The sequence below is a fragment of the Hemicordylus capensis genome, chromosome 4 (genome assembly GCF_027244095.1).
Source record: "Hemicordylus capensis ecotype Gifberg chromosome 4, rHemCap1.1.pri, whole genome shotgun sequence".
NCBI classification, from domain to species: domain Eukaryota; kingdom Metazoa; phylum Chordata; class Lepidosauria; order Squamata; family Cordylidae; genus Hemicordylus; species Hemicordylus capensis.
Window position 1 is genome coordinate 110911145 of NC_069660.1, and position 27650 is coordinate 110938794.

A 27650-nucleotide genomic window follows, 5' to 3' on the forward strand; every position below is an offset into this window, starting at 1 on the left:
TTTAAATCAAATCCACCCTGCTCAGCACATATCTGACAGGTTGCAACACAGAGCACATTTGAAGATCTATGCTCTGGCAGTGGGGACCAGTGTTCTCTCTAATTTTTTTCATCTGTGTATGGAATAAGTTTTGTTCTGGGCGGCAGTATCAAGGCAGTGTGTGCACATGTACATTCAAAATGGGGCTTCCTTTATTCAACCAGAGTGGGATCTAAAATTAACTAAGACATTAAAAAAAATTGTGAGTTCACGCATGTGCGCACGGCTTAGAGGGAACACTGGCGAAGACAGCAAAGAAGCTGTTCTTTTCTGCCCGCATTGCTTCCGCAAATCCATGTCCAGCAGAGTTGGCTAAATTCCGTTTGACCTGTTTCTAATCTTCCATGGTTGGGCAAGGTGATTGAGAGGGTGGTGGCCTCTCAGCTCCAGCTAGTTTGGGGTAAAACAGATTATATAACAAACTGAAATTGAATCCGGATAAGATGGAGGTACTGTTGGTCAGTAGGAGAGCCAATCGGGATGAGGCGATTTTACCGGTTCTGGATGGGGTTGCACTCCCCTTGAAGGAGCAAGTACGCAGCTTGGGGGTACTACTGGACCCAGCTCTGCTTTTAGAAGCTCGGGGGAGGCGGTGGCCAGGGGTGCCTTTGCACGGCTTCGGCTGGTGCGCCAGCTGCGTCCCTTTCTCAAGAAGGCAGATCTGGCCACTGTTACCCACGCCTTAGTCACGTCGCGGCTGGATTACTGTAACGCGCTCTACGTGGGGCTGCCCTTGAAGAATATCCGGAAACTGCAGCTAGTGCAAAACGCGGCAGCGAGGGTTTTATCTGGAGCTGCCCGTTGGGAACATATCACCCCCATTTTGAAAGAGCTGCACTGGCTGCCGGTTCGTTTCCGGGTCCAATTCAAAGTGCTGGTTTTGACCTTTAAAGCCCTAAACGGTTTGGGCCCGGGGTATTTGAGCGACCGCCTGCTCCCAAGGGTTGCTGCCTGCTTGACAAGGACATCTGAGGGGGCCCTGCTCCGGGTGCCGACAATGAGGGAGGCCCGGCTGTCGTGCACTCGGGACAGGGCCTTCTCTGTTGCTGCCCCCAGACTCTGGAATGCTCTCCCAGTGGCCATTCGTTCCTCGGACTCCATCACGGCTTTTAGAAAGCTTTTAAAGACTTGGCTTTTTACCCAGGCTTTTACATGATCATTTTCTACTGCGGCTTCTCTGTGTTTTTATTTGTTGTATTGTTTTTATGCCTGTTTTTATATGTTTTTATACTTTTAACATGATGTTTTTATTGTCTTTTTATTGTATGTTTTTAACTTTTGTAAACCTCCTTGGGGTTATCTTTTTAACAAAAGGCGGTATATAAATGCAAAAATAAAAATAAAATAAAATAAATATAGAGCCATTTCAACCCAGTTTTCGAGTGGGCTATAGGGTTGAGACTGCCTTGGTTGGCCTGATGGATGATCTTCAACTGGCTATCGACAGAGAGAGTGTGACTCTGATGACCCTTTTGGATCTCTTGGTAGCTTTCGATACCAACAAGCATGGTATCCTTCTTGGCTGATTGAAGGAGGTGGGATTGGGTAGCACTGTTTTACAGTGGGTCAGTTCCTACCTTTCTGGTAGATTCCAAATGGTGTCACCTGGAGACTGTTGCTCTGCAAAGTGAGAGCACAAGTATAGAGTTCCGCAAAGCTCCATACTGTCTCTAATGCTGTTTCATACTGTGGCCAGAAGTGTTTTCTATCACCTTTGGCTGATACATCAGCAATGTCCATTTCTAGAGGTAAAAAAGCAGTGGAGCATATGCTAGTGCACCCTACATTGGGCTGCCTCATTCAGTCTCCAGGAGAACATGAATGGATCACATAACACCGATTTTTAAAGAACTGCATTGTCGATATGTTTCCAAGCAAAATACATAGTGCTGGTCATTACCTACAAAGCCCTCAATGGCTTGGGTCCAGGTACTTAAGAGATTGCCTTCTTTGTCATGAACCCTGTTGCCTATTAAGACCATGGAGAGGTCCAGTTACAGCTTGTTTGGTGGCGACTTGGGACCAGGCCTTCTCTGTTGCTGCTGGGGCTTTGGAATATGCTCCCTGCTGAAATAAGAGCATCTCCTTCTCTGCTTTTAGGAAGACTCACAAGACACTTGCAGGCTTTTAATTGAAATTAAACAATTTAATATCTCCTGGGACTGTTTTAATTTTTCTTGTGAATTTTAACTGTTTTATTCTTTTTTATATTTTTAATGTTTTAACTTTGCATATATCAGGCAGTCTATAAATATGACTAACAAACAATTTAATGGTAGTTGGGCAAAGGCACAGAGTCTCACCCACAGAAATCCAAAGATTTTCGACAACTGCTTTTTCAGTGGCATAACAGTGATCAATTAGAACTAATTGCATCTAACAATAAAACAATCATATAGCAATATTATCAGATTTAGTTATTTAAGGGGACAGCTTTTTACCACTACTTGTGCAAGCATGTACTAGATTTTACTCACACTTACCCACCCACCTCCATTTGGTTTAAGATGAGAGTTAAGGTGTTTACAATTTTTATTTCTGCTCTAAACTACATGGAAATTGCAAGTTAAGGCAGTCACCTGAATTTCTACACCTTGTAAGCAGTAACACCTTTGTACAGTCTTGTATGTCATGCTGGCTTTACAAATTAGGCTCCATGTACCCACACTTTACCTGCCACCTCATGAACTACAACGTAGGTTACATGCACCCACACAATAATCAGCTTGACACTGGGTTGGAAAGTGATGCATCCAAACAGAAACTTTAAATGTGCAGCTTCCCCAATGACTATACACTATTTGACCACAACAAATGTATAAAATCTTGGTCTTTTCTCAAGTAAAACCTAATGCTAATACACCTCTATGTGAGACTCTAGTTAATACTGAATTATTAATCTAGTTATGATTTCATTGCCTCCTCAATCTTTTTATTTTCCTGTACCCTGATAGTTCCTAAATAAAGCTGATTTTGCCACATTTCCATCTCCTCCTCATTTTTCAGACAAAAACTTTGCACAAATTTATTCTGTAATGAACTGTTCTACACAGTCACGCTGATTCCCCATGTTACCTCAAAAGCTGAATTTGAGTGTAGCCAGCACTCCGGAATAGTCTCATTAACAAATTGCTGTACATCTTTTCTATATTCTGTCAGACATTTATAAGGACAATTTAACTGAGCAAAAGTTCTCTTTTCACCTTGTCCTTTCTAAGCTGTAATGCCAAGATTCTGTGTAAAATGAAAATCTGGAAATGAGAGAAGATATATGACGTATAAATGTCTGGACCTAGAGGATGTAAACAACTATAGGCCTGTGACCAATATTCTGTACCTAGACAAGGTGCTTGAGTGTGTAGAGGCTGACCACCTCCATACACTTTTGGAGGAAATTGACTATCTAGATCCATTTCAATCAGGCTTCAGACCTGGCTTTGGAACAGAAACTGCTTTGGTCGCCCTGCGGGATGACCTATGCAGAGAGAGAGACAGAGGGAGTGCAATCCTGTTAATTCTCTGGGATCTTTCAGCGGTTTTCAATACCATTGACCATGGTATCCTGATAGGCTGGCCTTGTACATCAAGGCCTGTTCCCAAAAAGTGGTGCTGGGGGACTACTGCTCAACCCCTTGGCAGTTATGAACCTTGCGGAACCCCACAGCATAACTGCCAAGGGTACTCTCTCTGCATCTCTGCATGTACTCTCTCTCTTGTATTCGAAGATTTCAGTTTGTATTCGAAGAAGTACCTAAGACTTTAGAGATGCAGATCTTTGTGTGCACCCAATACTTTTGGGCACATTCAATTCTGCCAACATGATCTTTTGGGGAAAGGGGTGAATAAGGAAGTGGAAGAGGATGGGAAGACCTCTTGGTCTAGACTGGTAGAAGGTGATGGGTCTGGATCTGGTGGGGAGTATGTCCTTGATTGGCATACTTCTTGCTAAAACAAAAAGGGCTAAGTCATAAGAAGAAAAAGATAGATAGAATAGGTTGCTGCTGAGTAGCATCCTCATCTGAAAATTCATGTTCCTCTTTATCAGAAATGTGGCTACACCTAGGGGACAGTCAGAAAGAGGGATAATGGGACTGACTGGAGATCTGGCTGACAATGAGACCCTTGGAATAGACCCAGAAGGAGAGGTTGCAGGTCTCTTGAATGATGGCTTAAGAGCCATCATCTCATGGCAAGAAGGCTATGATCTCTCTTTTATTTCTGATAGCTGGGGAATGAGGAATAAGCCTCCCTTTTTCTGTGGATGGGATGACATATCTAGCTTGACTAGAATCAGGGGAAGAGGAAGGGCAAGTGAGCCTAAGGTTCCTGTTGCCCCTAGGAGGAGATGTTGGACCCACTGGGTTGGATGGGGCACGCAGCTGGGGCGATGAGCTGAGAAATGGGACTGAAGTTCACACACCACAAAGTGTGTATTCCATATAGAGAGATCCTCAGGTAAATCTTGTCCAAGAGGTTTTGGAGGCACAGTAGTATGTAAAGTCCTTAGCCCAGAGTCTGTACTCACAGTTAGAAGCAGAGCAGGCACCAGGGTATACGGCTGTGCCACATGGTCCTCAGGTAGTTTCTGAGTTGCTGTGGAAAGCCCTGTATGTACAGGTGAAACTCGGAAAATTAGAATATCGTGCAAAAGTCCATTAATTTCAGTAACACAAATTAAAAGGTGAAACTGATATTTGAGACAGACGCATTACATGCAAAGCGAGATAAGTCAAGCCTTAATTTGTTATAATTGTGATGATCATGGTGTACAGCTCATGAAAACCCCAAATCCACAATCTCAGAAAATTAGAATATTACATGGAACCAAGAAGACAAGGATTGTAGAATAGAACAATATCGGACCTCTGAAAAGTATACAGTGTACTGTGCTTGATTGGCCAGCAAACTCGCCTGACCTGACCCCATAGAGAATCTATGGGGCATTGCCAAGAGAAGGATGAGAGACATGAGACCAAACAATGCAGAAGAGCTGAAGGCCGCTATTGAAGCATCCTGGTCTTCCATAACACCTCAACAGTGCCACAGGCTGCTGGCATCCATGCCACGCCGCATTGAGGCAGTAATTGCTGCAAAAGGGGCCCAAACCAAGTACTGAATACATATGCATGCTTATACTTTTCAGAGGTCCGATATTGTTCTATTCTACAATCCTTGTCTTCTTGGTTCCATGTAATATTCTAATTTTCTGGGATTGTGGATTTGGGGTTTTCATGAGCTGTATACCATGATCATCACAATTATAACAAATTAAGGCTTGACTTATCTCGCTTTGCATGTAATGCATCTGTCTCATATATCAGTTTCACCTTTTAATTTGCATTACTGAAATTAGTGGACTTTTGCACGATAATCTAATTTTCCGAGTTTCACCTGTAAGGGAGGCTGACATGGAGCCGACTGTGGAGGACAGAAGCCCACAACTGGATGCAGCTCAGCCTGTAACATTTTCAATAGTGGTAGATGGGTAGATGGAGAATGGAGTGGAAGGGACTCCTCCAGTAATGCAGGCAGCAGCAGCAGCAAAGGAGAAAGCACATCAAGACTGCGAGTATTCTCTAACTCTCCAATGTCATCCTTCAGAGCAGGCTGTAATGACCTGCATTGGCCGACTGCCTAGCAGCTGTGAAAAATCACTCTTTTCAGAGGGGAAGGGAGAGCCAACAGACAGAGATGGAAAGTCAGACGTAGCCAGAAGTCAACACTGGAGAATGGACAAACTGAGAGTCATAAACGTTGCCAGAAGTCTACATAGGAATTCCACACGATTAGGGGTGAACACAAAACAGGGTCAGACAATTACAAACCGATCCAGATATTTAGGTCAAGGTTGCTCACGGTAGGGCTGGTCACCATGGACGTTGTTTCCAACATAGACCCAGCTTTCAGGCTGCTCTAAATAGGCAGTGTGCTGAGCACCCCACCCATCACTGCAGCTGGGCCTTGTCAAGGAGATGCAGCCAGGCCAGAGCTAGGACACCTGTTCCTTCTGGCCAGCCTCTCTAACCTATGGTGTTCCTCCCTCTGAGCCTGCACTCTGGCCAAGCGTCGCTGTCAGAGATCTGGGGCAGGCACATCAACTTCAGTGGCCTTGGAGGCTTCATCAGGAGAGAGGGAGGGAAGGAGGCAGAGGGGCCTGCAAGCCTGTCAGCTCTGTTGAGTCAACTGGAGTTTCAGTCTGCTCCCACTGCTCTGAGTCTACATCTGAGGAATCCTCCTCCACAACTCCCGTGGGAGTCATCACATAGGCAGTAAACGCCTAGGTGAGCAATCCTCACAAACTGCTGTAAAAGCAAACACTCACTCAGCCAAGTAGTGAGATGCTTGGTTTATTTTAACCACTTTTCTAGTACACTTTGCATGAGGCATCTTGTTTTCATTTCAGAGTAGGTGAAGCTGAATGAAAATGTCTTTTAGCTGACCTTTTTTCTGTGTAAAGAGTGACTCCTATCCTCTGAATGAAGTTCTTCAGAGAGGGAGCCTTGCAAAGCGTCCCCTGCATTTGAGGGATTTATATCCCACAATGGAAACCAAAAGTAAATGTAACACAAAGAATAAGGTCCAAACAGCCAAATCAATAACACAAAAAATGCTTTGTTTTCCTTTAGAAAAAGACAGAAAACTACTCTCTTCACACTCTAGAGTGACTATAGAGATGAGAAGAAGAAAAAAGGTAGAAGCAGCAAGCCAACAGCAAAAAAGAAAGAAAAAGACAGAGAGCTCTTTCAGAGACCTGTTGTTTGGAGTAAGACAGGATCAGAACTGGGAATTTGGTGCTCTCTACCTACAGGAAGCAAGTCTAAACTGCTGGCCTGCATAAGTCCTGGCTACTGCAGCATGTAGGGTCAAGAACCAATACTAAGGGTTGCGTCCTACACTGTGTACAATGCAAAGTAGATACCAGCAACAACCACTGGAGGGCTATTATGCTGTTGCTGGATATAGAATGTTGCTCCCTGCCTTCTCAATATAAGAGAATCATCACCTTAAAAGCCCCTTTGCTCAGTAAGCAGAGACAATTAAAGCACTGTTTCGATTTTATTAATTCACAAGACTGCTACAAACACACAAATTGTGGATTACATATGTTCATAATCAAGATTGGCGGGGGGATATGCTTTTATTTATACAAGACCTGCTGAAATATTCTTGAAGTTATATTATATGGATTTAGCCAAACAATACATGTCCAGGCAAAGGATTCTCCAGTGTAGCTAAGACCTTCTAACATTATTATGAACCAAATTTTCACTGCAGATAACAGACATGTAAGCAGAGGTACAGCTAGGTAATTTTGGAACCTGGACCTAATGAACATATGGGGGCTGCCCTGCAAAATAAGCATCCTTTCTGTATATATACATTTCACCACAAACCCACAGGTATGGGCCATGGGTTTGTGGAGGAAAGGACTACACAAACCCCAAAGGACACATACATTTCTTGATCATTCACCACAAAGCCATAGATCTGGGCCAGGGTGCACTTGCTAATTAAACCAGACCAAAAACCTATGCAAGCCCCAATGGATTCACATAGCTTTTTGACCATTCACAAACTAACTGGGACACAACATGTGTCTCTTGTGTCACAGTTCAAACACAAAACCAACTTGGACATATAGTGCATTTATAAGGAAAATAAATTAAAACCACAACACATGCCCCTTGCTTCACAGTTCTCATTCTCCTTTTGGAACACAACCCAACTTCAGCATAGTGCATTTGTGGGGGGAAATGGTTGTTTGTTCATTCAGATGTAACAGTTCCACTTTCACTAAATGGGAATTACTCTATGGCTAGAGATAGCTTTTTCTGGCAGCTTTATTGCAGTAGGGGGGGGGAAATCATAGGATTGACCAATCTCCTTAAAATAAAATACCCAGATCCCTCCCATTCAAGGGTGTATCTTTAATTAGGCAAAGGGAGACAAATGTCTCCTGGCCCACAGCCTCTGAGGGCCCCCCAAGGCCACCCCTTGCCTCTTCTCTTTTCCCTGTTTCTTACTCTTTTCCTTTTTCTGTTGCTGCGGCAGCAGCAAAGTGGTCCAATATCCTCTTCTTCTTTTTGCCTCCTGCCTGCCTCTCAGTGTGGCTACTCCTGGCCGGCCATACTCTGTGCAGACTCACTCACTGAAACTGAGAGCATGCCGAATGAGTGATGTCATGCAGGCACGAGTCAGGCAGCAGCAGCAGCAGCAGCAGCAAGGAGTGCTGGAGGTTTGAAGCCAAGCTACTGGCTGGAGCCTGTCTGGGGGCTGCATAAAAGCCTTGTTTTATTTTTGTTGCTGACAGACTGACTCACAAGAAGGCAAGTAAGTAAATGCAAGTTGTATTAGGCAGGGGAGGGGAAGAAGAATGTAAAGGAAAAGAAACTGCCTGAGGGCTGCATAATCACATTGTTCTGCTGTGCTGACTGACCCTCAAGAAGGTAAGGCAGGGGGAGGATGGTAAACAAAATTTTTATTTTTAAAAGTAACCATTGGGTCCAGAGAACAAGTGGAATGTGAAGAAAAGAAATGTAAAAAGAGGGAGAGATGATGAGAAAGAGATGGTGGCTGCCTCGGCACTACTGTCTCACAAGAAGGGAAGGAATGATGGAAGGTAAAAGAAACTTGTATTTTTAGAAGTAAGCATGATGGAGGTAAAGTGAACAGTTGGTGTTCAGTGTTGGCATCTTGCAGGTTGAGTCATCTATTTGATAAGGGGCTAAAGAGCTGCTGAATAAATGGTTTTTTAAATATCTATAAAAAAGATTTGCATCAAAATAACACTTTGCAAATCAGTTGATGATGGCAATTTTTTTTTAAACTGCCTTTCTCTCCTATCCCTGAAATGCTTACTATTTAAATCCCAAGAAAACTGGGATGACTCCAAGTATTCCATTCTGTTGTCTGGTTTGAAATCAAATTAGGAGATAGATAGAGATTGATTGTCTAAACTGAATACTGATTGCTGGTGGGTGACTCCTCTTTATGTTGGCATAGCTCAGGGTAGTGTTGTAAGATTCTTTCTTCCTACTTTCATTTTTACAACAATCCTGTGAGGTGGGTTAGGATGAGAGAGAGTATCTAGTTTAAGGTTATCCCCTGAGCTTCCTGGCTGAGTATGGAAGGATTTGAACTCAATTCTCCCCAATTTCTCAACCAACACTCTAACCAGGCTTTTAACTAAGTGCGGTACTGAGTGTAGGAGACAAAGGAGACTAAACTCCTTATTTTAGCTATGAAACAAGTTCTGGAGTGGCTAAACATTATTAAGGTTGGCTGACATAAATGGGGAGGGGGAACCACACACGTACACTTACTCCATAGTAAACCTGTGTTCACTGGGATGAAATCAAGATTTTTTTTTGTTCAGGACTGAATCTATTCCCTATCCATTGGTTGAGGTATGCATGCAAATGTGATGAAGTGGAAGAAAGGAAAAAAACTGTGAAATCCATTTTTCTTTCTTATTTGTGGATATGTGTGTGTACACCTATATCAGCACACAACATTTGCACACATTGCCTTGATACTGCTGCCCAAAACAAAACTCATTCTGCACATGTGAAAACCCGCCATTTCTTTATAAGTGCTTGAATTCCTCAGGTTCCTGTACTGCCATTTCTAAATACAAAATGTTAAATAACAACATTTACATTCTGTTGTCTGATCAAACTTTTTTTTAGCCTTTTTATGAAAGAAATAGCATTACAAAAGAGACTGTCCTGACATTTGTAAAATATTATCAGTATATGTACATAATATAAATATATTTTCTTCTGCTTGACTAACTCACAAAATATGAAAAAGCTTCAATTTGGAGAACACACTGAAGCTCTTCTACCTAGCTAGTTCAACATCTATGCAAACTACATGGTCGTGTAGGACAATATTATTCACTTTGAAATTATCAAGAGACAACTTTGGATGGAGGAAGACCAAAGATAAAAAGCACTGGTAAATAAATATGCTAATATTATAATGCATCCTATTTTAAATATCAGGTTGGGACATGGGAGATGAGTGCAGGTCCCTATGCATGCACAGGTGCCATATGCATGCTGGCACCACGCAGGGGAACTTGGGCCAAGCGCCACCCCAGCAGAACACTGCATGGGACAGTGGAGAGCAGGTAAGGACCTGCTCTCTTCTTTCTTAAAGCTCCCCGCTCCCCTCCCTGCAGCACTAAACCAGTTCTTGAACTGCAGTTCATGCACTCCCCTAATCATTCACATAGAAGATCATTATTCTCCTTACTGCAACTGTTTCCCTTTCTTCAATGTCCTTCTGCAAACTTCAGTGTCCTTCTGCAAACTTTAACCTCCATTCATCTTCCTCTTCTCTCCTTTATTAACACTCTAATTACATAGGCTAACCACATAGGTGGAGGGTGCAAAAATAAGAATTGGGGCAGTGGAGGGTGCAAAAATAAGAATTGGGGCAAAGAAGTAGAGGATGGACCAAGCTCTTTTTGAGCCACACAGATATAGGTCAGTGGAATCTGTTCTGTTCCAGTTATCTATGGCTAAGCTGGGACCCTAATCTTCCTATCTGAATCTAAAACTCAACTGGACCATTCTGGATAGCAACCAGTTGTGTGTGTTTTAAAACACAGATAATTGATTCATGGGAGTATTCCCCTATATTAAAACCATAACACTAGAAGCTGCTCATAGTGCAGAGAAAGAGAGAACAGTACATGAATTCTGCTGACTGAAAGCACTGTAATATGGATCTGATTAATACAGTCATTCCAACTCCTAATTCTACCTAAAAGGGGGAGTGGGATCTCTCCAGCAATTGAATAACCTACTTCCGAGCAGTATTCAGAGCTTTACTCAAATTACATAAAGAGCTAACATCTACATTTTCAGTTTTAATCACTGATGAATGTATATTGGCAGACTTAAGGAACAGCCTGGTGAAATCAAACATTTTTGTAGTAGTAGTAGTATACAGGCTACAACATTGGTACAAGCTAATCCTCTGATAATTATGTAAAGATAGTCCAACCAATGCTTACTCATTGTATTATCTAATTCATGTCTGATGATTAAAGAGGGGAAAGATGCATCATTATTTCTTCTTCATCCCCTTGGCTAAAATGCTGGTACAGGAGGACCTCGGTATTCGTGGGGGTTCCGTTCTGAGCTACTGCCATTGATACCAACTGCGGATACCAAGGCATTCAGTCAATAGGATCTCAGGGGTTAGATTCCAAAGGGCATGAAAAATTGCTAAAAATAGGCACACACACACCCAAAAAAATGCCAACTAAAATGCCCTACCATGCTCCGCAGATCCTCAGCAGTCCAGCGATACCCCCTAAGAAATCTGCCTTTTAAAAAAGGCTTCTTTTAAAAAAACCTTTGAAAAGGAGCAAAAAATAAGGCTCCCAAACATAAAATGACAACTGTAAATGACCTTCAAGATCATTTCCAGCCACCCTGCGATCTGCAGATATGTGGATTCAAGCCTTTAAAAATATTTTTTCCCTCGTGTATACCAAGGTTGGGTGCCAGTTAGAGATGTGCACGAATAACTTCGGCGCTGGCAGGGGTAGTACTTTAAGGGCAGGGGAGGGTGTACTCAACCCTCCCACCGCATATCCCCCTGTTACCTCTAAGCCCTCGGGGTGGCAGCAGTCCTCCCTGCCACCCCGTTTTCCCCATTGGCCGGAAGTGGATGGAAGTAGCAAGCGTGTGTGTGTCTATTGCGTGCGCACGCCCATCTGCCATGCACGCACATGGCAGGCACACATGTGCTCGCTACTTCCGGCCACTTCCGGATGATGGGGAAAACAGGGGCGCCAGGGAGGAACGCTGCTGCCCCGAGGGGCTTAAAGATAACAGAGCGCTGGCAAGGGAAATGCAGTGGGAGGGGTGAGTACACCCTCCCCCGCCCTTAAAGTACTACCCCCGCCAGCGCTGAAATGCCAAAACCACACCCCCGCCAGCACTGAAACATTTCCTTTATAATGGCCTCCAAAACATTTCGGGCACATGCCTAGTGCCAGTTACTTTATGTGGATATGTGAGACTGCAGATGCCGGATCCACGAATAATGAGATCCTACTGTACATGTTTTAGTACTCCTCTCCTTCCCAGACAGTTGCATCTCTCATTTTCCACTGTTGCACCTTAGCCCCTCATCTCTATAAAGAAACTCTGTTGTTGATACCATTCATCTCTCCTATTGATTATAAAACCAATATAACACCCCTCACTCATAGATTTGTTCACCAAGTCCCCATCCTCTTCCACACCCCGTACAAGCTCCTCATCTTTTAAACACTCTAGGCCTTGTCGGATACTGCTTCTCAGTCTTCATTTCTCATTCATTTCTTCTGTCCCAACTAGCCCTTGCTTCTCATTATATCCCTACCATATCTCCACTCCTTCAAATCTACTACCATTAACAAACTGATAATGTCTTGTTCCCTTTATATCTCTGTCCATACTCCCTTGCCTTCCTCTTTGCAAGGACTCCCTTGCTGAACATATACACAGTGTCACTTCTCTCCCATCAATTTTTTACTCAAAACCCAACTTTTCTGCACAGACATTGGTTTACCACCTTAATCCTGATTCCCCTATAGTAACCTAGCTTGAAATACATGTAACTGCATTTGCCCACATTTATCCCTCTTTGTGCCTCCCCATCCTCTATGATTTTCCTCATTTTCTATTTTAGAATGTAAGCACCTTGTGACATAACTTTGTAAGGTGCCAAATGTGCTAGAGACTTAAAAGAAAAAAAATGTATCTTGAAATACCATGAAAGGAGAAATATGTTGATTAAACTTGCCTGACAGCCACTATCCAACAGAAACAGCTTGTTACTTCATGAATAAAGAATTAAGAAGGAAAACCTGTCACTATAAGAAATGGCTAGATAAGAAGTAAAAAGTGGGGGACTGTTCCCTAAATCAGGAATTCTTAAAATCTAAACAACCTTTATTAGTAGTACTTTTAAATAGGGATGTGCACAGAACCAGTTCGGAGTTACAGACCTCTGAATGGGTTCAAAAGCCCAACGGTTCAAAGAGGGGAATAGCTTTAAGGACTGGGGAGGGTGCTCTTAAACACACATACCCATGTTTCCCCCACCAGCATTATATGCAAAATTGGTCCTGTGGGACAGCAGCCTTCATCCCTGCCACCCTGGTGCATTGAGGACCAGAAGTGCCTCATGCGCATGTGCATATTGCACTCGCTTGCACATTGCAATGTGCACACATTTACTGGGCACTTCTGACCATTGGTCCATAACACAGTAGCGCAACAAGGAGGTACACTCCTGCCCAGTTGGACTGATTTCGTACACAGTGCCAGTGGGAGAAATGCGGTGGTGGGGTAAGAGCACCCTCCCCAGCCCTTAAAGCTATCTCTCCACCTTCGAACTGGCAGTCGCTGGTTCCGTGCACATCCCTACTTTTAAATAATTCTAAAGAGCCAAAAGCAAGGAAACAAAAAAGAATGATTCCGTCACTTACAAACATATATTGTATTGTTTCAATATACATTGAGATTCTAACAACATGCTTCATCATGTTAAGACTCTAATTAAAAAGTCACAGAATGTAAACATGTTATAGCCCAGTCTCATTTTATGCACTATGTTATGCTTCTATGCTTGAAATCAATGATGAGGTAATAAAATGATCATGCGTATGAAAATCTGCAGCCTGGAACAGTTAGCATCCATTTGAACTATTAACTCAAATCATTTATTATTTGAATGAAATACGCAAAGTTCATTTTGCTGCTTTAGCCTGTATCTTATCCCTGTACATCAATAAATTAACACAGGGGCATACTGTCCACTTGGCAAGGAGAGACAGTTGTCTCCTGGACTGCTGTCTCGAGGGCCCCCACCCCAAAGACAAGTCACATGACTCCCTAGAGCCCGCCTAGGCTTCCTTCAGTATTCTGAACCCTTTAATTCCTTCTGCACCGTATTCCTTCTCTCTCTCTCTGTCTCTCCCTCCCTCCCTCATTTCCCCATCTCCATCCTTTTGCCTTTTACTCATAGGCTCATTCTTCCCTGTCCTGGCCTCATCCAGAGGATCTCATTGGCTGGCGGGTGGACACGTTGGCGCCACATGTGGAAAAGTCCAGAAAGGCACATGATCAGCTGGAACACGCCGGTGGATGAGCAAGAGATCACAGCCTATTAACTCCCAGTTTATAGAGGCTGCCGTTCCCACCTTGCTGCTGGTTACTGACCTGTCATAGTCAGGGAGAGCTGCTGTGTGTTTGTGAGGAGAGACATGGAGCCCTCATGTTAGCTGATCTCAACACGGATGCTGAGTAGGGCTGGTAGTCTCGGGCTGCAATTGGCCTGTGAGAGACTCCTGAAGGGTACGTGGCCTCCGAAGCCTGAGATGTCGCGTCGCGCCAGTTAATTAATGGAGGTGGGGTGGGGAAAAAACTATTATGTTCAACTTTTATTGGGCAGTTAAGGGAATGGGAATTGGGAAGAGAATTAAATCTCTTCAGAGGCCAATGCGTCGTTGTCAAGGAGCCTTTCCTGCCCAAACCGGCAAGAGACCAGTAGAGCCCTTGCTTTCCCTGCTTTCTCCCGATGGCCCTCCCGGCCCCCTGATGCCAGCTGCCCCTCAACACAGTCCCCAGAAGCCTCCTTCATCATGGCCCGCAGCAGTGGCAGCCTCCCATGGCGCGGCGCCTTAGGCACAGCCGGTGCCCCGCTGCCCATCTGCCACCTCTGCCAGGAGTAGGGGCTGTGGAGGAGGAGCAGAAATCTGGCTCACCCACCCATCCCTTAGCATGATGCTGTTGCTGCTTCATGTTGTTGCCCGCTTGGCATCCTGGGAGATGAGTTGGGCACGCTTAGGAAGGGACGCCCCAAAGCACCGCTGGCCCCAATCCCAGCCCCTCCTCTGTGAGGAAGACCGAAACTGCAGTTCTCAGTCACTGGGCTTTAAGCAGGCATAGTAATCCTGTCCTTTCCTTCGTTTCCCCAAGTTTCCCTCAGTAGCAGACTTGCCCAGCGTAGACCGTCTGGCTCTGCCCTAACTTCCCACAAGCGTGCAATGCCCTGTGGGACACCAAACGCACTCCCTGCTTTGCTACCACTGGTCTGAGCACCTCACAGATGAGGAATTCCCTCCCTTGTAGTGTTTGTGTATAGTGCGCTTTACACAGAGGAGGTAGATACTTCTGATGCAACAACAAAAGTATTGCTTAGTAAGAGAATAATTAAAAGATTAGAGTTCACATTTTTATAGCTTTAGAACATATAAAGAGATTCAAGGTTGTCTGATTAGGCTGGGCTTAATCCTAATCTCCACCAAAGTCACAGTTTGGATTGGGTGTTCTGGTTGTGCTTGTACTACAAGCACAACCAGAACACCCAACATTTCCTCGTCTCCACTGAGGAGCACGTCGTTCTCTCTCTGTCCTGCTTCAAGCCTCTCCTGCACTCGCATCTTATCTGCCTAGGGCTCCAATCCCAGAGAAAGAGATCAGGAAGAAGATGCTTCTCTCTGTCTCTCCTCCCCCTGCCTCCCCCAAGGCAAGCAAGTCTCTTTCCTTTAGCTTTTTAGAAGACAGGGATCTCATCAATGTTTAATTCAATCGATACTCTCCTAAAGAGTCTCTTCTGTTAATGAATATACTAAAACACTTTGAGGATCAAGATGTTTAAGATACAACTAAATGTTCAATAAACAATATTGAGAAAGCCACATTACCATCTTTTGTTAGTGTGGTTTTGTGATTTGTTAAGCACTTCACTAAAAAATAGTGCTGCTTTCTCTTTGGTGCTCCTTTCAGTTTAAGGTAATTGAAATATGTCACTTAATTATCATACAAAGCTGAGCAGTGGAAACTTCCAGTTTCTTTGCAAAAGAATAGTACAATGAAGTACAGAATTCATAACTAAGCAATATCAAGCTGTACTTCTTTTTTGTCCAACAAAATAAAACCAAGATTCTTTTAGATTTGTTCACCTATTGCCTTTTAAAAACACATTTTATTTTAAAATAATTCACAGCATGTATTTAATTTCCAATAATATTTATAATTCTAAAAGGGAAAGGCTTTATCTGAAATATTACAGAGGACTAACATGTTTCTTTTTCTGTGGGAATCTCTGCTTTCTATACATATATGGAATATGTATACTGACTATAAAAATCATCCTTTTAAAGAATCCTTCATTTACACAAAATGCCAATTCAGATCTAACAGGGATAAATACTTTCTCTTAATGTCATAAAATGGGACTCTCTTGCTCAAATATCAGTTCAGAAGTACTGATACAAAATATTCTTTGATATCAGAACAGCATGTTTTTCTCTAGTACCATTAAATGACTTGCATTGTCCACAATTTACAAAACCTTTTTAAAAATAATTTAGGATGATGTTCTATTGTGGTACATAGGTCATATAGATATAGATATATGTGCCACAATAGAACACCATCCTAAATTGTTTTATATATCATATTACACATTACATATATTACTATTATTTAACTATGCTTTTTGTTACCACTATTCAGCCTCATTAAAGATTTCTTTACCTCATGAGCTGAGGGTCAGATTATGCTTTTACTCAAGAGTCAATTTTTTGAAGAGTGCAGCTAATAAGCTTACTTGTAAACATGATAATATTCCAGGACTATGATAGTGATTTATCTATGGGTTAATCTTGCAGAGATGTTACAAGCTGCTGAACTTGTAGAAGACAACAGTGTGCTGAGAAGGAAATGAGTGAGTTTGAATTACATCTATCTAGCTAAACAGCATAAATACTCTTACCTCTAGTGTTTCTAGTTTGTTCTAGACATTAAAAGTAGCACATATATAGATATAGATACAGATACAGATAGTGTGTGTGTGTATATATGTAACTACTTGGGATAGTTAGCAGAGACATCAGGCCAGGAAGGCAGTGATGGAGCCCATTTTAAAATCTCGCCTCTGGGCCCACTCCAACCTTGGTATGCCCCTGAATTAACCTATGCACAAAAAACTAACTTCTACACGTGCCTACAAAAAATCAACACTTATTTATTTGTACTGGTTGACCATAGCAAATTGGTTTCTCCTGGTTTCTGTCTTGTCTCTCTGACCTGATGGATACTTGGTTTTGATCCTTGGCTTGTTCCTGACTCTTGGCTCCTGTGTAAGACCTTCTGGCTCCTAACCATCTACCTGGCTTGACTTGTATTCCTGACTGTCCTAGTCCTGGCATTGAGCTTGTGGCCTCCCAGTAACTGCTGCCCATGGCTCAGCTTCTCTGACACAGACTATTGCAGGGCATGATGCAAAGCTATCCACTATCCTTGTTGCATAAGCACATTCTTGCACAAGCAGAATAAGAGACTGCAAGAGACTGTGTAACTCTGAAACGCACTCAATTATGTGACCTTCTTGTGTGTGTGCACATCTTAAATCCAGCATACAGATTACACAAAGACAACTGAGCATGAGTTCTAATTCCACTCCACGTTTGATACTGTTACCATGCCTACCATGCCTTACTATGGTTCAAATGTATTAGAATGCAATAGGTTAGGACACAGGGAGGCTCTACATATGATCCATGTGTTGAGCCTAACTGGGCTTCATGGGGAGAGTGGGCTTAGACTGCTCTCCCTGCAGATCAGCAGGGAGCTTGCCCTGGGCGGCTGGATCGGCCACCCACATGACTACTGGCTTTGTCATGGAGCTGGTAAGGGTGGTGGGGATCAGGGGCCTCTTGGTCCCCGGAAGTCCCAGATGGTCTGCGGTCTTATCATGAGATGCCACAGCGTGGAGTCACACTGTGTTGACTCACGATTGCCAAAATGGAGGTTGGGGAGTACTCACTCCACTAACCTCATTTAAGGAGGAGGGAAGTTAAGCGGCCTAGCCACCAGGAGCCACACAGCTCCCGGCAGTTCTCACGACAGCTCAAAAGTGGGCTGGGCTCCCTTAGCCCGCTTTTGAGTGGTCATGTGAATAGCCTCAATCAGTAGGAAAGGGTAAGCAACACTACATGTTTGTGAGAAACATTTTGGGCAGCTATACAATCCATCACAGGGACCATTCCTTTGGCAGCCATTCCTGGGACCATGAGGCCCAAGATCTCCATAATTTGGCTCTTACAGCCTAGGATACAAAATTTCACTTGCATCCAATCTGAAAGCTACTATTCACATCCCTACACATACTAGCATACTTGTGGGACTTGCATCCCAGTAGAACTGCAGAGAATAGGAACACTGCCCCTCTCAACTAAGCTTTCTGGTGCTCATTAAATTAACCCATATATTTCAAGAAGTGGAAAAGTAAACAACATTACCTCAAACGTGTGAATGACACTGCAAATTCATTCTGAACAGGCAATAAATATTTCAAACCGATCACTGAAAACATTTAAAGAAAATCACTATTAACTATCCTTTAGTTAAATAAAAACTAGTGTTTTACGGCCACCATGTTTTACTTCAGTAATTGGTTTCTGCAGTATCCTTTATATTTTAATCCTCCTTTAACAAGCTGGATTTCCTTAGTGTCCACATAAACATCCCAGGGTATCACATGCCCATGTGTTGAGGCATGATAACACTTATATTACCTAGGCATTGGCTATGAAAAAAAGTGTGCAAAATGACTGCACTGTAAAGATAGCAGTCCCTTGTTACAACAGATCTCCATTGGATTCCTCTAACTAAAGTATAAATAGAAAATGTGTGAGGATTTACAAATTTGTATTACAGTAATCTGTGTCTTCCACCATCACATGAGCTGTAATCTTTTTCCTCCTGTATCATGCATCCTGTAATCCTCCTCATTTTCCTGGGTCACAAGCCCTGAAATTCTCCTCCTCAAATCCCAAATTCTACCTCTCTTCTTTCTCTTGCATTTATTGTAATCCCCCAATGCAAAATGTGCTGCAGGACTGCTCCCACATGATGGATTTTCATTCTGCTCAACCTTAAAGGTAACTGGCAATAAAAGTGTTTTATGTATCTGGTATTCATCGTCCTCATGTGGTTATACAGGCTGTAATTTAATGTCTCAGTTGTGGAGTGATTCATAAACCATTCAAACTGTATCTTTCAACTTTAGAATGTCATCAGAACCACTTGATTGAATCTTGCCTACAGTTTGGCACCTTTTATCCTATATTAAAATAATCCATAAGCATTTAAACAAATTCAAAACTGCTTGGAGTTTCTAATAGGAATTGTTGTTTTGAGAACCCACACCAATGATCCCTTTATTAAAGGGATAGTATTTGAGATCAAAGCACTCAGAAGTGACATCTTTAGAGAGCAATAGTCTTGAAACTGAATATTTGAAATCCAGGAAATCTTTTCAAATAGTATGTTTAGAAGCCTTCCAGATTAGATTGAGCAAGTTTTACAATTGCTTACAATGATTTTGCAATGAGCAGGCAAGAATTTACTCCATTACAGTCTCCCTCCATTTTCCCCCTCCCTAACCCCTTAGCCACTAATACTGGTGTAAAAAGTTAAAGCAGCACAGAGATTAGATTGAGCCACATGATCTGCAAGGTCTTCTCCATCCTATATAGAATGGAAAGATTCTAGTAGCCAACAAAGAGATGTTCATGCATTGAGTACTACCACCTGCTGAACTGGCACAGCTGTTTTCAGAAGCTCAAACTGCTTGCTAATTTTAGAAGCCTGATTATACATGCAGATACTGACAGACTCATCTACGAAGGAATTTCAGAGCTCCTCTGACAATTCTCTGGTATGGTTCTGGTTGTTTAAACTAAGCCTGTCTATGAATTGTTTGATGTTATCTACCTTTCCCTGATGTTTATTTGTTCCTTGAGTCTTATTATGCTGTTATAATTTTTTTTCTATTGGTTACGACACTAATTTACTTAATATGGCCATAAAATATGACCTAGAGTGAACTGCCCCAAGTTGAATTTTGTGAAATCTTACTAGTCCAGCCACTGAACAATATTCAAACTATTTCACCCAAACAGTTTTTACTCATAAACATGAAAAATTAAACTTAAACACTCTATTGCTAAACAGTTGTTAATTATGTACTAATTGCTAGCAAATATCCAAGAGAACAGCCCAAAATTTGCCTGAATGAAAACATTGAGGCTATTCTCATGACCCGCCAAAACTGGGCAAAGGGAGCCCAGCCCAGTTTCAGCAGGTTGTGTGCTGCAACGGGAGCCGTGAGTCTCCCAGCAACAAGCCTGCTTAATTGCACCCTCCCTCCAATTAAATGAGGTTAGCGGAGCAAGCACACGCTCTGCTAACCCCGTTTTATGGCTCTGCACCATGGCGACTCACAAGTAGACCCCCGGAGAGGCTACAACAAGCTTCCTGGCATCAGAGGACTCCCCAGATTGCCCGACACACTTGCATAGGGCATTCTGGGACTTCCGGGGTCTGGGAGGCCCACAATCCCCACCACCCCAATAGGCTCCGTGACAAAGCCAATAATCGTGTGGGCAGCTGGTCTGGCCGCCCAAGGCGAGCTGCCTGCTCCTGTGTGGGAGAGCAGGTCAAGCCTGCTCTCCTCACAAACCCCCTTGAAGGCTCTCCACACTACTTTAACTATCAGTCCTGCACAAATAGTGATCCACCAAGCAAACATATTCCCGGTATGACAGCACACTAGAATGTCTACTGGTTTTGTTGCCTGGCTGAGTGTCTAGCCCCTCCAGTTTCTAGTCCCTGTATAAAGTTTCTCCCCAGTTACTTAGCTCATTTTATCTTCATATATTCACCAACCATCATTTCACCAGGCTCTTCTGTATGCCTTTTGATGACAGTGTTCCACCTCCTCATTCTTCTATATAAATCACATTTAATTTATTTATTGTTCAATTTTTATACCGCCTTTCATAATGTAACTCAAGGAGGTTTACAGAAGATAAAATGCAATAAAATTCAATAAAAGTTATGTTTAAAATCAACATTAAAAACCATAAATATGCCAAAACACAATTTAAAAGATAAACAAAAGCAAAAAAGCTGAGAAACCTGGCAGCCTCTAAGAGCTAAAAATCTGAGTAAATAAAACAGTCTTGAGTTGTTTTTTTAAAGCAGCCACAGACATCAGAGCACAAACATTAACTGGGAGAGCATTCCAGAGTGTCAAGAGCTTGCCTGCTGGATGATGTCTGGCCCCAGATTTATGGCACAGGAGCCAGCAGCTCTGGTTTCAGGCTGACAGCAGTGGAAGCACAGGTCTCAGGAGTCTGAACGAGAACCCAGGAATCGAAGGTTGCAAACACTCTGATACAGTGCAAGCGCAGCCGACATGTTGTTTCCAGCAGTTGTTCGCTGCCCACACCTCCTGATTTATAGTCCTTGGCCTTAATTGCTCTCCTCCCCCAGCCAGCTGCTAGAGATTCAGCGTCTTTCTTGCTGCCTCCCAAGGAGGCACTGGCTTCTCCGAAGTGCCTGCACTTGCTGTTGCTGTTTCTCCTGCCTACATTCTTGGGGAGTTAAGGGCCATTCGCCCCCTGGCTCTGGGTCTGGCTTTTCACCCCCAGGGTCCTCTGATCCTGACAGACCTTCTTGTACTGAACCTTCGCTCTGGCCTGTCTCCGCTCTCTCCTGAAGCCTGACATCAGACCGCTCTCCATCAGGTGCCTCTCCAACTGCTGGAGGGTTGCCTGCCTCCCACTCCTCTTCACTGTCTGAGAGCAAGGGCATGACACAGAGCCTGTGGGCAGTGACGCTCTTACCCGTGGACTTTGGGGCTAAATTCCAGGGCCTCCACCCCCCCTGGGGGCCCCCAAATCCTCTTTAGTCTGTCCTGGGTGGTGTGGTTGCTGCTGGCCTGCACTGCATGATCATGACCAGTGCCAGGTGCTTTAGAGACAGAGAGAGGAAAGAAAAATGTGGGGAAATAACAGGGCGATGATGCTTAACTTGCAGTAGGCAGGGTAGGACTCCAAAGGCCTTTAGGTCTAGGCTCCAAAATTATCTAAGTTTACCTCTGCCTGGGGGAAACAAAAGAGAAGGCCCTGTCCCATGTACATGACAATTTAGTCTCTCTTAAAGTCGGCACACAGAGCAAAGGCCCCTCTGACTATCTTGTTGAGCAGGCAGAAGCCCTTGGAAGCAGGAGGTCCCTCAGGTATCCAGAGAGCCTTTTTGTTGAAAAGGGGTGTGGGTGGGTGGCTGAGAGAGAGAGAGAGAGAGCGAGAGCGAGCACATGCCTTTCCTTCTAGGACCCAAAGTGGTTTTTAAACCACTAGTTTTAAATCAAACCTCAGCTGACAACACAACCAGTTGGTTCAGCACACCCTCTGGAGAAAGAAGAATTAAATGGCCTGTTGTCCAACCTCACCCAGTTAGAGGTAAAGAGGAGAAGAGAGGAGGGGTAAAGAAGTGGGTCTGACAGGACTGTCAGAGGCTCCTGCTGTTTTTGCAGTGCTCCTTCCATTAATGCCTGTCAGACATATTTTATTTATTTTATACATTTCTGTACCACCCCAAACCAAGTCTCAGGGCGGTTCACAAGAAGTCATATGTCAGATTCAATATGCCTGGCTGACCCGATACAACACAGAGACCTATGTGTATGCTACTTGGAATTTCCCATCTTTTCAGTAGCCATGATCATACATATAATTGAGAATTATTTGCTGGTCAATGGACCGAATAAAGATGATTGACTGAGAATTAGATACCTAAAAATAAAACAACTTTTGTTAGGAGCAGCAGCAACAACAAGACAAAGAGCTACTTTGGACATGCTCAAGCTTCTACATAGCCATTGGAATTGTTAACTTCCTTGTTTATTGAGTAGCAGAGAGGAAGTATCAACAACTTTCAAAAGTCTCCTCAGCTTCAAAAGTGATTAGCAATGCAACATGCATCCAAAGCCCCCCTGGATACACAGAACTAGTTGGGCAGTTCTTTGGATCCTGGCCAACATAAAACAAAAATGGCTTCACTTGCTTGCTATAGATTTACACTTATTTATCTGAGAGCTGAATCCAATTCTAACTTGCTTAATTTTCTCCCTGCAAGTCCCTCTGGTTTAATTAGGCTTGTGTGATATCACATACACAGACTGCAAATGGTTATTGCTAAGAAGTAACAACTGGGGCTTATTCATTTTTTCTATGGAAACTTATAAAGAAATACTTAGCTTTATGTCATTTAGACCAAAATTACATATTTGTTTACTGGCTCACTAGAGAGTTTAAAGCAAAATTTGCAAATTACCAAATGCACTAAAGCAAAATACTTAAAAGCATAAATATAAAATATTTTGTTCTGAGGGATTACTATAATTTCTTCATGCAAAGTGACTATTTATACAACTGCTACTTTCCTCCTCCATTTCATTTCAAGGCCATTTAATAATTGGCACAGGGTCATGAAAGACTGCTGGGTCAGGTTAGGGTAGAGAGAGACATCAGACACAGTTGGAGCAGTCTAAAACAGGATCATATGAGAATGAAGAGGGCCAAGCAACAAGCCAGAGGGATTAACTGATAGCAGGATGGGGGCAACACCAAAATGTAGCTGCAAGATCCCACTCTAAATCAGAGAGAGATGTGAAAAATAGCTTAACTGCTCTAGCCAGCTTTAGTATTCAAACAGCAACTACACTAACATAGTAGTTGAAATCCTACTAACCTTGACCGCTTGCCTGTTACGTGAATCTGAAATCATTTTTATATGATTTCAACGGCTTGGGTCCAGGGTACTTAAGAGAGCACCTTCTCTGTTGTGCACCCTGTCGCCTATTAAGATCATCTGGAGAGGTCCAGTGACAGTTGCCGCCGACTTGTTTGGTGGCAACTAGGGACCCGGCCTTCTCTGCAGCTTTGGAATGAGTTTCCTGTTGAAATAAGAGTATTTCCTGTTTGTTTCTAGGAGGATCCTGAAAACATACCTGTTTTCCTAGACTTTCAACTGAAATTTTCATGTGTTTTTATTTATTGAGATTTTTATCTGTTTTATGAATTTTAACTGTTTTATATTGTTTTTACATTATGTCTTAACTTGTACACCACCTGGAGATTTCTATATCAGGTGGTATAGAAATTCAATCAATCAATCAATCAATCAATTTATTTCAGGGACTTCTGATACCATTATCTTGGACACACTGCATTAAGTGATGACAACGTATAAACAAAGACCAGTTTTTCCTCTAAGAAATCTCTTTATATGCCATCAAGAGGAACTATTTTTTATCCCATCATCTACATATTACTTTTTCTCAGAAGATTTTGGAAGCCAATAGCCTGACCAACTTTGGGCAATAGTTTCTCTGCATATTTCATGAAGTTTTTTGTCATTACACAAATTAAAGATACAAGTTAAAACCACTTTTTTTTCTTTTCTTCTTTTTCTTTCTTTCTTTCTTTCTTTTTTCTTTCTTTCTTTCTTTCTTTTTTTTTTTTTTTTGCTTATTAAAGGTTATTTTAATGAGGCTGGACCTTTACAGTTTGTGCAAGCAGGTTCTAATGACTGGAATGAAATAATGGAGATATCATACAAGTAGAGGATGAAAAGGTTTATAAAGGGTGTAACAAATTATTGTCCTTTAAATTTTGCTTATGAACAGTTTATTGAGCCCAGAATGTTGGCCCATTTGTGGCATATTATACATCAAAATTTTCCAAGATTGTGGATATCCTTCAAGCATTTTGAGCCTGCTTGCCCCTAAATTAGGTAAAAATACGCAAGTACTAAACCTTTCACCAGCAGGATGCAAAAATCAATGTAGGGATTGTACATTTATATGCAAAGAAACCAACCAACCTTCCTAAAATTGTGTGTATGACTTTTAATCTGAAATCAGCTGGCTACTGGCTACCTAAATCTATTGAGAGAAAGTAGTTCACCGACAGTCGAACAGGAATCATTTTTTTTCTGCTTACCAGATGGTCTATTAAAGTTGTGTCAAATATGCCAGAAAGTCAGCAACCCCATTTGTAATCATTTCATAGGTAGCATTTTGAAAGAACATTTGCCACTGCATACTTCTGAAATTACAGTTGTATATTGTGCTATGTGTATAGTCCATCATGCCTCTAATAATACAGAATGGCATTTGAGCAGATAGAGAATAAATATGGAATTTTAAAACTACATTAGGGATTATCTAGCAATCCAAAAATTTGCATGCTTCCTTTAATGCTGAAACTGAAGTAAATGAAAATAGTATTAATGCTCTTTACAAATAGTCCAAGGTATTGTAGTGCCTGAGGCAAAGTGTCAAGTGCTGCCTTGCCCCATGTCCCTGGTGGGGTTACCAGCAGCCTCCTCTTCTCTCCCGTTGGTTCTGTGAGGAGAGGCACTTATTACAAAGTTTGCAAGGGTCAAAGTCCTGAAGAGCTGGTCCAATGGAAGTAGCAGGATACATCTTGCTGTCCTGCTGCAACCCAATAATTTGCCACCTGAAGTAACTACCTCACTTTTCTTCAGTAAAGGACATCCCCCTACTATTCTTATATTGTCTAACAAATAAGAGAATCTAACACACCTGAAGCATATGCCTTTTCATAGTTCCATTTTTTTAATAACATTTATATACAGTTTGTAATCTTTTCTTTCACACTGGTTTGCTACATAAAATGTGCAATATATCACCAAAATTAAAACACCATTTTTAAAACTAGCCCAAGACCACTAAAATTCCTTTTAGGTGGTTCTTATTATTGCAGAGATTTGTAGCTATGATCAATATTTTTGACTTTCTTCTATACCAATTGTGGATTTGTAGACTGCTAATGCAATCATGTCATTTGCAAGTGACTATAGGCAAGTGACCATTTGTAAGCATGTTTATGTGAAAATCTCCTTATATGCATCCTTCAACAGGTAGGTTACACAAGACTGAAACATATGCCCATAGGTACAAGGCCTAATACAGCATTCCTACATGTGTGGCAAGTATCTGCCACGTCTGGATTGGCTTAATACTTCAGTCAAACTGCAATGCCTCAGAACACATTTTACAAGCTTGACCTCATAGTTCATAGAAATTGCTTCCGTTTAAATGTGCTGAAATTGACAGTATAACACATCTTCTCTAGGATGTTCTTATTTCTTTCAGAGGACGAACTACTGTGGCTGCAGCATGCTAATTATAACTGCATTCAAAGAGAGTCTCCATGGAAACAAGAAGTGACAGAACAGTCACTGGGATGTTTTATTTTATATAAGAAACGAGGGGTTAAGAGTGTCAATGAATGTGTGATCATCAAAAATCCCTGGCAAAATAAAACGTGTGGGCCCTCAAAGTACTGTAATAAGCAAAAATCCCAAAACAAATGCATTCAGAGCAATTTCTGCAAATTCCATTGAAAGTTGTACACTGGAAGATCAGCTAGTGTTAATTTCCTTATACAAGTATGACAAATACACAAAAGCAAATTAATAAACAATTTTTTTTCTTTTAGCCTTGCCATCTCTTCATCAAATGTGTGTGACAGACAAGGAGATGAAAACTGCTGCAGAAGGCAGACCGTAATGCTGCTAAAATCCTTGTGGAGAAACCCTGTCCCACCTGTGACTGCAACATCTGCTGCCTAGCAGTTAGACTGCTGGCAAGGGAATATGTCCCTGTGGCTCATTGCAGAGGAAAGTTGTTGCTCAGCGTTCAGCCCCAGAAAGGCCCCTATGGGTTTGCCACATCCGGACTGACACAGTTGCTGCTCCCTTTTCACATTGCTGCTGTGGTTTAAAAGCAACATTTAGTATGCCCATTTATGGTAAAGAGGATGGGCCTTCTTTTGGTAAAGGGGAGGCCATGTGCAGGCACTTTCCACAGTGGAAGTATGGCGAGATATTTCCTAGTGAGAACAATGTGATTTTTTAAAAATTAGAAAGGTTTAAGGGCTCGGTGAGGGACAGCTGAAAATCTTGATTTGGGTAGGTTCTGAAAGTGCCATATTGCTGTTCAAAGAAGCTCTGTTTTTTCTGATTTTACCTGATTGGCAGCTGCAAAATCACACCCAAAATGTTGAAATGTGATTGGGTATTGATGGCTCTCTGCTGCTTTTTTAAAATAAATGTAGTGCGAAAGACCACCTTTGCACTAGGGAGAGTAGAACTCCCATTGAAGTGGTTATGTGTAGGGGGAAATGAAGTGGTGGGAAGAGGACAGGCCAAGTAAGGAGAGGTGATCTATGTATCTTTATTGTATTTGGTCTTGATGTCTCCACTCCAGCCCGGTCATGAAAATTGCTCTGCCTAGTAACTACAAGCTTTTGCTTTGGGAAATTTCTGAGCCTTTTGGTTTCTGTTTATAAGCAGAGCCATGCATGCAAAGACACAGGCTAAATATTCTGAATAACTCTGTGCCCAAAGCAAGCAAATAAATGCAGTCTTAGCATCCACACTACTATAAAATGGGTGCTTATGGGGGGGGGTGATTTTTGCTGATCTCACCCTTCCCCTTGAAGTGTTCCATGTGACCCAGAAGTAGATTCCTGAGAGCTGTACAGCCCTCAGGGACCTATTTCCATGTTGCACAGAGTGCTTCCAGGGAAAGAGAGGACTGGCAACATCACTCTATCATGAGAGCACCTCTGTTTCAGAAGAATGGACACCAGCACTATGCAAGTGTTCTGTTTACTTGCATGGGTGCAGGGTTGGGAAGTCTGCCACAGG

The 27650-nt window shown here is 42.5% G+C and overlaps 1 protein-coding gene and 1 long non-coding RNA gene across 7 annotated transcripts in view; one reads left to right on the forward strand and one right to left on the reverse strand.

Moving 5' to 3' along the window:
* Nucleotides 1-27650, reverse strand: part of SLC44A5 (solute carrier family 44 member 5) — a 296509-nt gene that overhangs the window by 174066 nt on the left and 94793 nt on the right. The gene's annotated exons all lie outside the window — the stretch shown is intronic.
* On the forward strand, nucleotides 8356-27082 carry LOC128322534 (uncharacterized). The gene is made up of 3 exons (XR_008305762.1): nucleotides 8356-8486; nucleotides 16727-16782; nucleotides 26438-27082. It is a non-coding gene; the product is annotated as an uncharacterized LOC128322534 (long non-coding RNA).